Below are 14,548 nucleotides of genomic sequence, written 5' to 3'. Positions count from 1 at the left end.
TTTTACCAGGACTTTTATATAAAATAAAAACATACCTTCCATCCAGGTATTAAGGGATTTTAAAATCATATCTACAAGATAGGATTTTTCAAGTAAAAGTTTATCAAGTAACATCTGATTTCCACAAAATAATGTCAGGAGTTCCACAAGGTAGTATTTTTGACCTTCTTATATGTTTTATACACAAAGGACCTCCCATTACTTGAAAATTTGACACTTGCTACATTCGCTGACGATATTGCCATACTAAGCAGTAATCACAGTGCTGATCAAGCTTCCCGACAAACGCAAGAACATATCAATAAACTACAAATGGGGCTTGCCAAATGGAATATTTGCATAAATGAAACCAAATCAGCTCATATCACATTTACCCTGAGAGAGGGTGCTTGTCTTCCAATTTAAGTCCAGATTCCGAAACAGAACATAGTGAAATATCTTGGTCTCCATTTAGACAGCAGACTTACTTGGAAAAGCCACATAAAAACAAAAAAACAGCAAATAATGATCAAAATTAAAGAATTTGATTGGCTACTGCGTAAAAAGTCTAAGCTCTCTGTTGAAAATAAGTTGCTGCTATATAAATCAATCATTAAACCAATCTGGACCTATGGAATTGAGCTCTGGGGATGTGCTTACAAATCAAATATAATGCAGAGAACTCAGTCAGAAATTTTACGTACAATTCTTAATTCTCCGTCGTACGTAACAAATGAAACCATTCACAGCGACCTCAACATGAAAACGGTGCATTTAACGTTCAAAGAATTCACTGGACTCACATTCGAACCCATTTATAGTTGACATTACTAAACCTTATGGCAGAAGGAGATTGAAACGATAATGGCCTTTAGACTTAGTCTTAGATTAGATCTAATATAATATTATCATAGTCACTGTTAAACTGAGAAGATCTCATTGGAGCTTTTCTTTGGCATCGCTCTTAAATATTGTCATTTTAGCTCATAGGAATCTTTATGTATTTCTGATAAATGAATTAATCATTTTTGGGCCAAGCTGATTCAATGGCCGGAAGCGCCGAAAAGCGGCCGAAATGAGAACCAGCCTCATTTCACCCGGCAATTGAAATTATAGGAAAATTCGATAATATAATGGCAGACCACATAAAAGAATTATTACAAAACCACATTACAAAGATCAATTGCTTTAGAAACTACGTGTCACGTTAACTGGAAAATCGGTTTTAAAATGAATTAATTACTATCCTTGCAATCCAAATTCAAAATTTATATTAAACTTGTAAGTGGAATTCTGCCCTGTGGCAAGTTGCATAAAGTTCCCGATAAGTGTAAGTAATCGATTTAATCAATAATATTTTTTTATACAATTTACCTGTCTTTCTATGTTTCTGTCTACCTGTCTTTATGTCAACATGTCCTCCAATATATATTCAATGCCGTCAACCAGTTTACCTGCCTGCCTGTTTACCTGCCTACTCGTTCAAATCTACAACCGTATACCTGTTTACTATAGTCTTCTTGTTCATCGGTACATGTGTATACTTGTTTGTCCGATTGCCCCTCTACTTGTCTATCTATATACCTATCTACCTGTTTACCTGCCTACCTATCTGATTGTTACTAGCCAACTTGTCTATCTGTCTACCTGTCTATCATTTTTCAGTTTATCTATTGTCTACCTGTCTATGGCTCTACCTGTTTACCTGCCTAACTATTTACCTATTTGCCAATAATTTAATTTGAATATGGATCAACTACTTGAATTTGTAAGAATCACATTTGACCTATAAATTTTATCCTGCTTGCTTTTGCAAAAATGTGCTCAATTCTTTCTTTTCATTATTTTTTGCACTTTTTGCTCTCCGAAACGGCCTGAAATCTGTCAATGCCTAGAACTAATCAGCACATCTCGCCGTCAATTAAAATTGATTATCTTTTGGATCAATCTAATCAATTGAAATCAACAAAAGAAGCAAAAGATTTGAAAATTACAATAATTTACATAAAGATAAATTTAAAGTACGAGAAAATTTAGTTGGTGAAAAAGCATGTAAGATTTTTCTGTATAACTTCCTAATTCAAAAGTTCAACTATACTGGATTCAGCTTTTATTATATGAGGGGATAAATTAATTAAACTATGATCTTTGTATATATCATTAAAGCCACTATATACAATTTCTTTAGCGGTTTACCATTTATGAGACAAATTTTAAAAAATAAATAAAATACTGACAAGGTAACCATCAGGTTTACTCTTCGAAGCCGCTGGACCTGTCTTTGCCATTGACATTGTATTTTGAATTTTTCAAATCGGTTCATCCATACTCTCGAAATCGTCGACAAAAAATTGTCTCCGCACATACACACACATCCATTTTTTCTTAGGTATGCCAAAATTCCCAGAAACCTCTGAAACGTGAAGATATGCAAAAATGTTCATTTTCGATTTTTGGCTCATTACTATAACTTACCCTACGCAAAGTTAATAATCAAAAAATTGCTTCAGATCTTCAATTATTGAAGAACGTTTAAGTTATTTGTTAACTATTGTGATAGAAAGAAAAATTACCAATTGATCATTTGAGAATTTAGGAAATAGTTGAAGACTTTCATTAAAAAATCGCATAGAGTTAATTTTTGCTCGCACAAATTGAATTATTTACAGTCAACCGAGACCTCTTAAATGTGAAGTTTGATGAAAGATGAAAGTCTCTTACTGTCTTAAATGTTATAAAATATATAAAAATTAATATTATACTCTGTGTTGATTATTTAAGTTGGAAAAACTTTTTTCATACCGTGTGACCCATGCTTAAGTGTCATGACAAATCATCCCCTAAAGATAAGGAGGTGGTAAATACAATTGTATAAAACGCCGAGACATTGAGAAAAACAATCAACAGTTCGTTTCTTTTGTTCCCTTAGAAAAGTGAAACGCACATACAAGTTCAACACTTCCAAAAAAAGTTATTCTGAAGTGATCATTTGTACAATAAGGAGTGCTTCAGATAAATAAAAGTGAAAAGTTATTTGAATAGTGTGAGAAGTTTCTTACTAGGTAATTCATTTCTTAGTTATTTGATTAAAATAGGTGACAAAAAATTATAATAAGTAATGCGAATTTTAAAAGATAGGTATACATAATCAACTTAGCCATTAAAATATTCAACGGTTTAGTTTGAAAAAATATTTTCACTTTTGCGAAGACGATTGCCAACTCATGCCTTTCCAACATACTTATAATATCTGTAATTGAATAATTAAATCAATTTGTTTAACGCATTTTATTTTATCCTTTTTGTGTTCTGGAAATGTATTTTATTTGAATGTAATTTGTAGATTCTGATTAGAATCGTTTGAGTGCGCGACGAAATTCTAAACTTTGATGAATTTTTATAATTCAGCCGCTTTTCGTAGGTCTATAATATTTTAGTTAGTCGTTTCGGACTATGACATATATCATTGTAAAAAGTTCCATCAAAATCGCCAAAAAAATATCAACATTTAATTACAAAAAAACGATCTTTACCAATCAACACGATTCCCAACCAAAATCTTTCAAACAATTTTTGAATTTTTGAAATAAATTCAACATTGTGAACCGAAACGTGGGCAAGAACTTTTACACTTTTTTGCTAATTGCAAAAAAATGGCTGAGCCGATCGTCGCGCAAAACTAATCAATGATAGTTCTTGACTAATGACTTTTGAAATTTTAAAATCAGTGCAGCAGTTTTTTAGATGACGTCGACAAAAGGTCAAAAATCGGCTCACATACACACATATATACACGCATACACACACTAACACGCGCCAGCATACTTTTCTAAATTCGGCCTCATTCGATTCAGAATGACTTCAAACGTCGAAAAGATAAAATTAGCAAATCGTATTTTTCTGATGGAAAAAAACTTTTTTTGGGAAGTTCTTGCAAATTAGTTTTTGGTAATTTTGGTATAGTATAACATGCTACGATAGGCGATTTTGGAATGATGGGCTATGTCAAAAATTCAAAATTCTATCGCGACAAGTTCATAAATAAATTTTTTAAATATGTTTAAATTTTGGAATACATGCACACACATGCTTTTTCCAATTTTGGTGTTAAATTTGTCTTTCCTGACGCAGACATAGGACAAGAAAAAAATGAGACAAGAATAGAATTTAAAAAAATAAACCTGCTTAATTTTATAATAAATATAATTAATGCTGAAAAGTTGTTTTCCATAAAAGACTCAACCATTAACACTATATTATCAGAATAAAAAAAGGAAAAAGTAGCGTATACGCGTGCATGGTGCAAAATAATATATTAGATTGAAATTATAATTTTTTATTGAGTTAAAACTTGTAATTAAATTTAATCGAATACTTATATCTATAAATAAAATATTCATTTCTGAGAACTGTTCAATTAGTTAAAAGTTTAGTTGCTAATATTGTAATAATGAATACAATTTGGGTAGTACTGCCCAACTCGATTCCGGAAATAATAGCATGAAGAATATCCCATAGCCATTTCTCATCGCAGTGCCCGAAATAGGCTATTTTGAATAGGAAAAATTTTTTTTTTCAAAAAAAGGTAATTTTTTGTCAAATTTATAGTTTCTCAAAAATCTAATTTTTTCGAAGTAATTTTTTTTCAAAAATGTTAATCGTTTTTAAAAAAAATGATAATTCTTGGTACGGGAAGTTCCGGCAATTTGCCTTAAGGCACGATGCCATACGCCCCACTAGTTAATCTATATTTTTAAGTAAAAAAATTAACATCGATGCTGCACGACGTCAGGTTGTCCAGAGCGGACTTCGAACTTACGACCCCGTACATACGAGTCCGTGCGTTTGATCGTAACGCCTTGAAATACCCCAATAATAAGTTAAACTACAGCTCAATATATTGTCCCCACAATTATTTTTATAGTTCACACTTTCTTTGGAATTCCTAAACCCAAACTTTTTTTGCTCAAACCTGATGCTTTAAAAATGTTTTTTTCAAATTGCCGTACTTTATTATAATTTTTTTGCCATAGAATGCCACAATTTTTAAATAAATAAGCCATCCATATAAGAAGTTAAGTAGGTCTTGAAAAATCTAGAAAAACAGTCAATAAATTACTATTTGACCATGTTTAAGTTCATATCACGACAAATTTGTTAAATGTAACTTGGATTGTGATAGTTGTCTTTTTCTGTTGTAGCATACACGTCATTCTGCATCACAATGACGTCCGCGAACGTGTTAAGATAATTAAATCAAGATCTAAGACGTAACGATAAATTTCCGATTTTACTTTTTATCTAAATTTCAACGTAATTTTCTTTTTTTTCAGGTTTCAATAAAAATCACAATGTCGTTCAAATGGTTATCGGTAATAGCGATATTCGCCCTCTGTTTATTGGGATACAGTTTTGCCCAACTGACATTCACACCAGTTTGGGGGAAAAGAGCCCCAAATCCACTTGGGAATATGCAGGGTACTCAAGACTGCAGAATTTCAGCCGAAGGCATGATGCTCATGTATAGGCTAATACAGGTACTGATTTGCATTAACTTTAAAAAATAAAAAGTATTCTTGTGTGTCTCAGAACTTAACGTCTTTAGGTTTTTATTTTTTTATTCGAATTATTTTACTATAAAACTGCAGAAATGTTTTGCCAATTCTGCCAATTACAAAGAAACGTGCAAAACTGTCCAACGATAGTTCTTATGATCTTTATCATAGAATGGCTTCTAAAGATTCAGATACATCAAATGGCTTTTAAAATTTTGAAATCGTCTTAGCCTTTATAAACGTCGACGGAAAGTTGAAAATCAATTCACATACACACACATAATTTTTCTAAATTTGGTCTCATTCGATTTAAAATCACTTTAAACGTCGAGAAAACATAAAATTAGACAATCGGATTTTTTCGCGAAAACGAACTTCTTCTTCGGGAAGTTCAAATCGTATTTTATGTCATATTTAGTGACTACTATCTGTATTAGCTAGGTAAAAATAAAATTTTAGAAGAAAAACTTCAACTTTGTATCTCACCTTATGGCCAAAATATTATTGAAAATATGACATTTTCCTTTTCAAACTCAATTTTTGGCGTAACCATAAAAGATATCGAAAAAGAAATTACATGATTCTGCTCACATTGGCTTAGAACACATAATGTAGATTAATTGATGCTAAATATTTATTTATTACTAGCTGACCCGGCAAACGTTGTTTTGCTAAGTAAGGTATATTCTAAACAATTTTTAGAGAATCAAAAATATTAATACTTTAAGTGTTTTATAAGGATGTGTTGTTTGAATGTTATATACAATAAAGTATTATAAAAACATTAAACCCCATTAGTTTGTCTGTATTTTGTCAATACAATCAAACTGGAAGATTTATACACTTTCTATAGAAAACATGGTATAATCCAATCCAAGTCTTTTTTGGTCTTTCGACTTACTGATTACGTTTCAAGTTTTCCAGATTCTTTTTGGATTCTGTATTTTGTATATAATTGTAAATAATACTACTGAGCTATTAAAAAAAATTCAAATTTCTGCGAGAAGAGATAGAAAATAAATTAAGTATTTCATTTTTGACCTGCTTTTTGAAGAGTTTCAAGTAACATTCGATGAATTAAAGTAAATTTAATAAAAAGTATATATTTAAAACAGGGCCAGGCACAAAGGTCCAATTTGACTTTGAGCAAATATAAAGTATATTGTGAAAACCATAACACAACAAATAACACATTTCAAACGAAAAATTGTCTGACTACGTTCAGTAAACTGCCTTCAAAATGTCTTTCAAAAATTTGTTATCTAGACCTTTTTACCCTATAGGCGGGGTATTGTGCTGAAAAACTACCAACGGAAGAAAATACTTTTATTATGGATTTTCAAAGATTGCCGTTTATCTCCCGATAGCAAAGTTTTCAAATCAAGGTTATAGCTGGTTATATATCTTTTGACCTCTACTTTCAAATATTGTTGTTAAACAATGCTTAACTTTACCAGTTTTTGAGACATTTATCTCCCGATAGCAAAGTTTTCAAATCAAGGTTATAGCTGGTTATATATCTTTTGACCTCTACTTTCAAATATTGTTGTTAAACAATGCTTAACTTTACCGGTTTTTGAGACATTGGTGGTGGACCTTTTAAACCTCGGTCCTTCGTATATTACTATCTATTCTTCGATAAATTCTGGGAAATTATAACTGGAAAAATGTTATTCGACAAAATGTCCATTTGATCGATACCAAATTTAGGTTCTGAATTTAAATAAGATAAATAAAAAATAATATAACCTAGAAAATGTTTTATAAATACCAATGAGTATATAATTATACCAATGAGTATATAATTATACAAATGAGATCTTTCAGAGCACCGTGTTTGAGAAAAATATGCCAAAAAGTGCATTTTCATATTAACATATCAAAAAAGTTTATATTTTGAGTCTCTAGTAACACTTGCGGCCCGTTTACTAACGTTTTTGTATATAATTAAAACTACAAACAAAACTACTCACTACAAATTTATCATAAATAAATATTATTCGCGTAAAACATCCTATTAAACGTAATTGAACATCATCTGTCAAAAGCGTTTGACATTTCACGAAATTGCCACCGTCCATTGTTTTATTTAAATTACGCTTCTACAAAAATTTTCAAATTAAAAATGTAAAGTTTCTACGCGGATTTAAAATAATTTCTCAGCTTTTGGACTTTCTCTGGATTGGCACGAATTTTTCAAGACTAAGACTGGCCAAATCGATTCAGCCGTTTTCGAGTTTTATTCGGACATTTGAAAGAGAGCTCCATTTTTATATATAAGATTAGCTAAAAAGGATAAAATATTTTTTCAATTAAAGTTTTCGGAAAGTGCGTTTTGTTTAATTACATTATTATTAGCGTTGTTCGAAATCCTATTGACTTTTCTTTTAGTTTAGACTGCCAAAATGGTATTTTCTTAAAGGACCGATAATAAAGTATCATTAAAAAAAATCTCTCTTTGTGAAAACAGGTTAGTCAAATAGTTCACTGGCTCCCCTACTACTTTGAGATAAAAGCGCATTACGCACAACGCTCTTTCTATAAATAGCAAGAGTTGAAACTGAAACGGTAGATGTCACTGCTTCGTATAGCGGCGTCACGTTAACTTGTGATCGCCGCACAAACCTGAAAGGATTTTGCTGGTTTCGGTCGAAACGTCGTTTCGTCAAGATCATACTTCACAGGATCATTTCTGTAGTATGTCTTCACAATCTCTTCACTCAAACGTGGAGTTGATGCGACCTCGACGATGAGTCGTAGCATCGCACCCTGAGCGTGAGAAAGGTGCTCGAACTTCATTTGGAGTTTGATCATCGTCGATGACCGTTCGCCAAAATCTCTCGTGGATTCTGGTCATGGGTGTGATGCTTTCTGAGAGGTCAATTTTAATCATTATTTATAATTGCATTTTAAACAGAATAGTATCTTGCATTTTAAACAGAATGCTCAACTTCTTTGCGTTTTTTGATTTGATCTTCTTTTTAAAAAAAGATAAATAGGAAGTATATAGAGTACAAGCATGAAACAATAAAATTTCAGCAGATGAGCAGTCGTTTTATTTTTCAATAAGCTGGCTTTGATATCCAAAGTTTGATTGAATACCGTTATAATAATGAGGGTTGTCAGGTCGTTATATTTATTTTACACGATTGGTCGTGGGTCTGATGCTTTCTGAGAATGCTTTAAAACATTATATATTTTATAACTTACCGTAAGAGTAAGTTTTAAGTTCTGATATTTATAATAACATTATTTATAATAATAGCCTAAAATTACATTTTTTAAAAAGGCTTCAAAATTATTTAAAAGCTGAAAATTGAGATTTTTGAAATATTTAATATTCATCATTTTCCAGCTTTCAAATAATTTTGAAGCTTTTTTAAAAAATGTAATTTTATTGGCTTGAAATCGACTTTTTTTAAAAAATTAGATTATAAAACAATCAGTACGTCTCTTTGTCAATACGAATCGAATGTTTTTTTTTAATTATTCATATCGGCTGAATTGTCTGAAATCGTCGACGAAAATTTGTATCCGAACACACACACACACACGTAAATATATCTTCTTTTTTTCTAATAATAAGGTATGCCCAAGAGCACAGAAATTTGACACGTAAAGACATACACAAATTTACATTTTTTATTTTCAATACTATAACTTACCCTAAGGGAAGGTAAAATAACTATTACTGCTGTATTTACATTCCAATATGAATAATAACTAAGTATATCATTATTTATTTTTTGCCTTATATGGTATTTTTATGGTCAAATGGCATTGAGACAATAATAAAGCTTTGTTATTCTACAAAAATGACGGTTGATGTACAAAACAACTCAAAATTCAAAAAAAATAAAAACAAAAAGTTTGTGGCAACCACACTTTGAGTCTAGCCGAATCATGTTAAATAAACAAAATACAAAATAGAAATAAAAGTTATTTGAAAATATCTAAATTTAGAGCGTGATCAATAATGTTTGTTTTAAAAAATAACATTAAACAAGTAAATGCATTCATAAAATTAAAAAAATTATTTTCGAGATGAAATATCGATTGCTATATTTTTTGTTTTTTGCGAATTTTGAAAGCAATTAATCTAAAAACTAGTTGTAACTGGCAAATCAAAAACTTTGAAACATTCGAAGCGCAATATGCAAAAATTACCATTTTCAACTTTTGGACAATTATTTTAACTTATGGCCCTGGCAGTATTAGCAGATAACAAATCTATATAATTTGATATCTGTCCAAAAGATTGAGTTTTTAAAATTGGTTTAGAATTTTTGGCGAAAACATTAACTATGCACTTATCGATTACAAAGAAACCACTATGTCTATCATCGTGCTAAATTAACAATGCAAGTCCTTGTTGAGTTTTATCAATCGATAAATTATTGAAATGTTGCATCCGTTTTTGAAAAGTCGACATGCTTTTTCCATTTTGGTGCCAAACGATCTAAAATTACTCGGAACATCGAGAACATAAATTTAGGAGATCGCATTTCGACCAAAAAAGTAAAATTTCCCTGCGGAAAATAAATAAATTCCTTAAAATCCTTGCATCATAAAACATAATTTATGAATAGGTCATATATTTTACAAAATTATATTTTCATTTATATAAATCCAAAACATAAGAATAATCTCTAAACTCTAAAAGAATGTAATTTTATGAACGAAAGTAAAGCATATATAATCAGCATATTACGCCTGAAACTACAGTATAATATAATTCAAACTGCGCGCTTACATTTTATCGTTCATGGAGCAGGCGAATTTTATTTAAATATTGATAATACTTTAATAAAAAAAACAAATTTATTTATCTGAGTGACAATGACAAATTCTAAAATAAAAAAATAGAAGTAAATCGTAATAGTTGCATCTAAAACTTTTTTCAAATGTCATAATTTTAAATTTGTTGTTCGCAAATAACAGTTATTAAAAGAAATCAATCAAAATTACTTTTGGTTCTTTAAAAGCAATGCGGTCTAAAGATTGTGTTAATGTAGGGCGTTGGCTATTGACTCAATGCAATGATGAAAACTTGTTCAAACAAACATACTTCATCTATCTCCCTTTGGACCCTATCTCAAAATCATTATAGTTCAGCTGTTATGACGACTAAAACTACCGTAGCCTGACACAACCATACCCAGTCCTTCCAACATAATTGAAACGTTTCTAAAGAGAGACACTTAAATATTATTTATTTTTTAATTTATTTGTTTGTGGACATATATAGATATTTGAATTATATTTATTCTGGACACAAATAGATAATGACCACATGATGCAAAATATAATGTAGGGATTATCAAGCGTGTATTTAATAGATGATTTATTGCTATCTTTAGGTTATACGTTATATATATAGCAAAATAGTAATGACGGTATATATTTTTTAACTTTCTGAATGAGAAGTATAAAGTTTTGCTAATAAATTCGACTTGCGAATTTTATGTTTCCTCAACGTATCAAACCATTCTGCAATTTTGAATCGTTCCAGAACAAATTTTGAAAAAGTATATGTATGTGTGAGGCGAAATTTGACCTACCGTCAACGTTTTTGCAAAAAATGGCTAAATCGATTTTAAAAATTTTAAATTTATTCAATGTAACTCGATAAGAACTAAACTATTTTTTCAACGTTAAGCTAGAAATCATAAACCTTTTTTAAAAATTTGAAAACCCTTTGAAAAGTATTAGTTGAGAATTGTGGTGATTAGTTAGTAGACGAATAGATGAAACCTCTGATGATGATCGAGTTAATGGTCTTAAAAAATATTATGGGTCTACAGCAATTTGTTTAATTATAAAAATTCATCAAAATTTAGATTAATGGAGAGCATCAAAACTTTAAAATTTATCATGATTTTATTAAAAATGCTAAATCTCAAATCTTATTAATTAAGTCGTTTATTTACACATATCGGAGAGTTTACCAACTTGCCTTAAGACAAAATTTCATTTACATCGTAAAATTTCTAATACTGATAAGTAGAAATATGGTTAGTAGATTTGCCAAAATATTTAATCGCACTCAATATGAACTCTAGAATCGATAAAATAACAATTAAAATTTTATCAAATAAATTTTTATCAGCATGTGTTATAGAGCACATTTGAGTTCTCATGATTATTTGAGACTGCAAAAACAACCAGCTAAAAATGTTCGTATATATTTATATACTCGTAATTTATAATTTTTTATATCAACGATATCAAAATTTGAAAAACGTTTCAAATAGTATATTCCTATTAATAAGCAGAATCTAATTAAACATATGCATAATATTTCAGCGTTAAAAAATTTTAAACCTATATTATGCTTATGATCCTATAAAGTGCAGCAAGTTTGGGGAATATGGGATTTCCCTTTATTCAGCAACGATTGGTAATAAAAAGAAAAAACATTGCACACTTATTTAATTTGTTTAAAATTAAAATAATTTACTTTTACTTTTTAAGAAAAATTTTCCAAATCAAAAAGTCAACAAAAACGCACCCAACACCACGAATGGATTAATGTACGATTGAAGAACAAGAATAAATCGTAAATTTTCGAAACGTTGAATAAAACTAGCTGTAAGTGGATTTCTGTCTTAAGGCAATTAGGGCATCGTGCCTTAAGGCAAATTGCTGGAACTTCCCGTACCAAAAATTATTATTTTTTTAAAAACGATTAACATTTTTGAAAAATTTTACTTCGAAAAAAAAATATATTTTTGAGAAACTATAAAATTGACAAAAAAAAATTTTTTTATTTGAAAAAAAAATTTTTTTGAGAAAAAAATTTTTTTTTTAAAACAAAAACGTTTTTTTTTAAAAAAATGTTTTCTTCATTTTGACATATTTTGGAAATTTTGAACTTTTTTTTAAGCAATCGCACTGCTTGAACTGCATAGAGACGAAATGTCAAAGCTCGCAAGTGCCGCGCCGCCGTCTAACGCATAAGCATTGGTACGGAACCCATAGAAATGTAAAAAAAAAATATTTGCAATGCAAATTCATTTGCATTTTGGGAGTTTTTAGTGCCAAGAAAGAATGGTAACATAGCATTGCCATAACAACGGAGAATTATTCTGTATCTTAAGGTCTGCCTATACTGGATATGTAATAAATCTTTTGGATATCATTCAAGTTGATGAGCATTTTAAAGTAAATTATATCGCTTTACATTCTTTGTTATAAATACAAAGTTTTTTGTTGACTCATTTTCTTAAATAAAAATATGATTCTAAATTTTATCCAATTAATTGTTATTCATCGATTCCCCATAATTAGTTGGAAGAGTTTTGGACTTCCAACCGAAAGGCCCTAGGTTTGATACGCAACCACGACCAGACTGATATCAAGCATTAGAGTTGTCGGTTTTTCACTAGAACATATAGAGGAAAATATGTTTTAAAGTGCGATTTTCTGGCACCTGTCTGTATTAAGTTCAATTTTAAAAGACTCTAAATGATAAAATATTTCGGAGATTGTTTTCTAAAAAGTAAGCTTGTTAAGGAATACTAGCAAAAATAGTAAAATAAAAGGAATAATGGAAAAAATTATTAATAATAATTGTGAAAAATTAATGTTATACTTATATAGTGCATTGACGCTTGAAACTTGAATTCATTAACCAAAACTCAAAATTGAATGGAATGCTTATGAAGATAATATAATTGTTTATTTAAACATAACCTCTATTCAATAGAGTTAACTGAACTATATTAATATTGAATTCAAATCGAAATGAAAACATATTCATGTTATATCAAATGCGTGATATGCGAATACAACCTAGAATTATTCAAATCAAAAACGTGAAACTTAACAAAATTATTTGTGAAATTATAATGAATATTTATATCCGGTGCCACCATGTTATTAATAACAACCACGACCTGCATAATATTATTCAGAAACGTTTCCTCATCTTTATTTTGAATGAAACTAATACTAAGCATGAACTAGACTGGATAATTTATTCATTTTCATCAATTCTTCAATGTTTGAATTGTTTGCATCAAATCGCCAAAAATGTCTTTAAAAGTAAATGTATATTGTAAGAGTTGATTTGATTTCGCACTAATGAATTCAAGATTTCCATAAAGTAATGCAAAATTTCTTTTCGATTACCGGCATCAATGATCTGAAATGGGCTCCTGGTCACTCCTGGTGCAAAAAATTGCATCACCCAGCCCGTCAAAAATTTTCCTGAAAGTAGTATTTTATGAATATATTTAAAGTTATCTAATATATTGCTATCACGCGCACCTTTATGCGTCGGACTGTAAATATGGAGTTTCTCACAATTTTCACTATGCTCTTTGTATAATAATTTTTTAGAACATTCACGCATGAAAAACCGACTTGATCTCACAATGCATCTTAATAATTCATTATTTACATTTATTTATTGCTGAAAAGTTTTACAAGACACAGCTTTCACGTACATTTTTCCCACCCCAGCAATCATTTTTCATCTCGCTATTTTATTAATTTTTTGAGGAAAATAACTTTTTTTTTTAATATCAAGACAGTTTATTTCTTATTATATTTACTATTTCCATTAATGGGGATGTTTGGGGATTTTCGCTTAAATTTTAGACCACACAAATTTACTTCCTAACTATAATAATTGCAATGGCAAACCCGCCATGCCAAACTATAGCCTGGTTGACCCATAGCAGCAGATGATACTTGGCTCGTCACTCTGATTTCCTCCTAAGCGGATATATCTTTTGTCTTTTTGTGTAATTATTTATTATTATAAATATTGCTGTGTGATTTTTTGGAAAAAATTTCTTTTCCGTCTTTTTTGTCACATTTATGGCATAATTTTTATACTCATTTAGAACTTATTACTGTTTACAAAACCAAAAAAACGTAAATATCCGAACAAAGTGAAAAATTTTTGTACATATTTATATTTATCGAATAAATAATAATTGAAATATGTTTTTTTGAAATTGAAAAAAATTTCAATAAGTTCGTAATTTTTTGGCTACTCTACAACT

General features: G+C 29.7%; 1 non-coding gene across 1 annotated transcript; it reads left to right on the top strand.

The window, feature by feature from the left end:
- Window positions 1–8,201: 8,201 nt before the first annotated feature.
- On the top strand, window positions 8,202–8,414 carry LOC113383966. Its single transcript, XR_003367915.1, has one exon. It is a non-coding gene; the product is annotated as a small nucleolar RNA U3 (small nucleolar RNA).
- Window positions 8,415–14,548: the final 6,134 nt, after the last annotated feature.

The sequence above is a fragment of the Ctenocephalides felis genome, unplaced genomic scaffold, assembly GCF_003426905.1.
Source record: "Ctenocephalides felis isolate EL2017-DRISC unplaced genomic scaffold, ASM342690v1 CF-g0.4_SCAFFOLD_03570, whole genome shotgun sequence".
Taxonomy (NCBI): Eukaryota; Metazoa; Arthropoda; class Insecta; order Siphonaptera; family Pulicidae; genus Ctenocephalides; species Ctenocephalides felis.
This window is presented reverse-complemented; position numbering and strand designations above follow the sequence as displayed.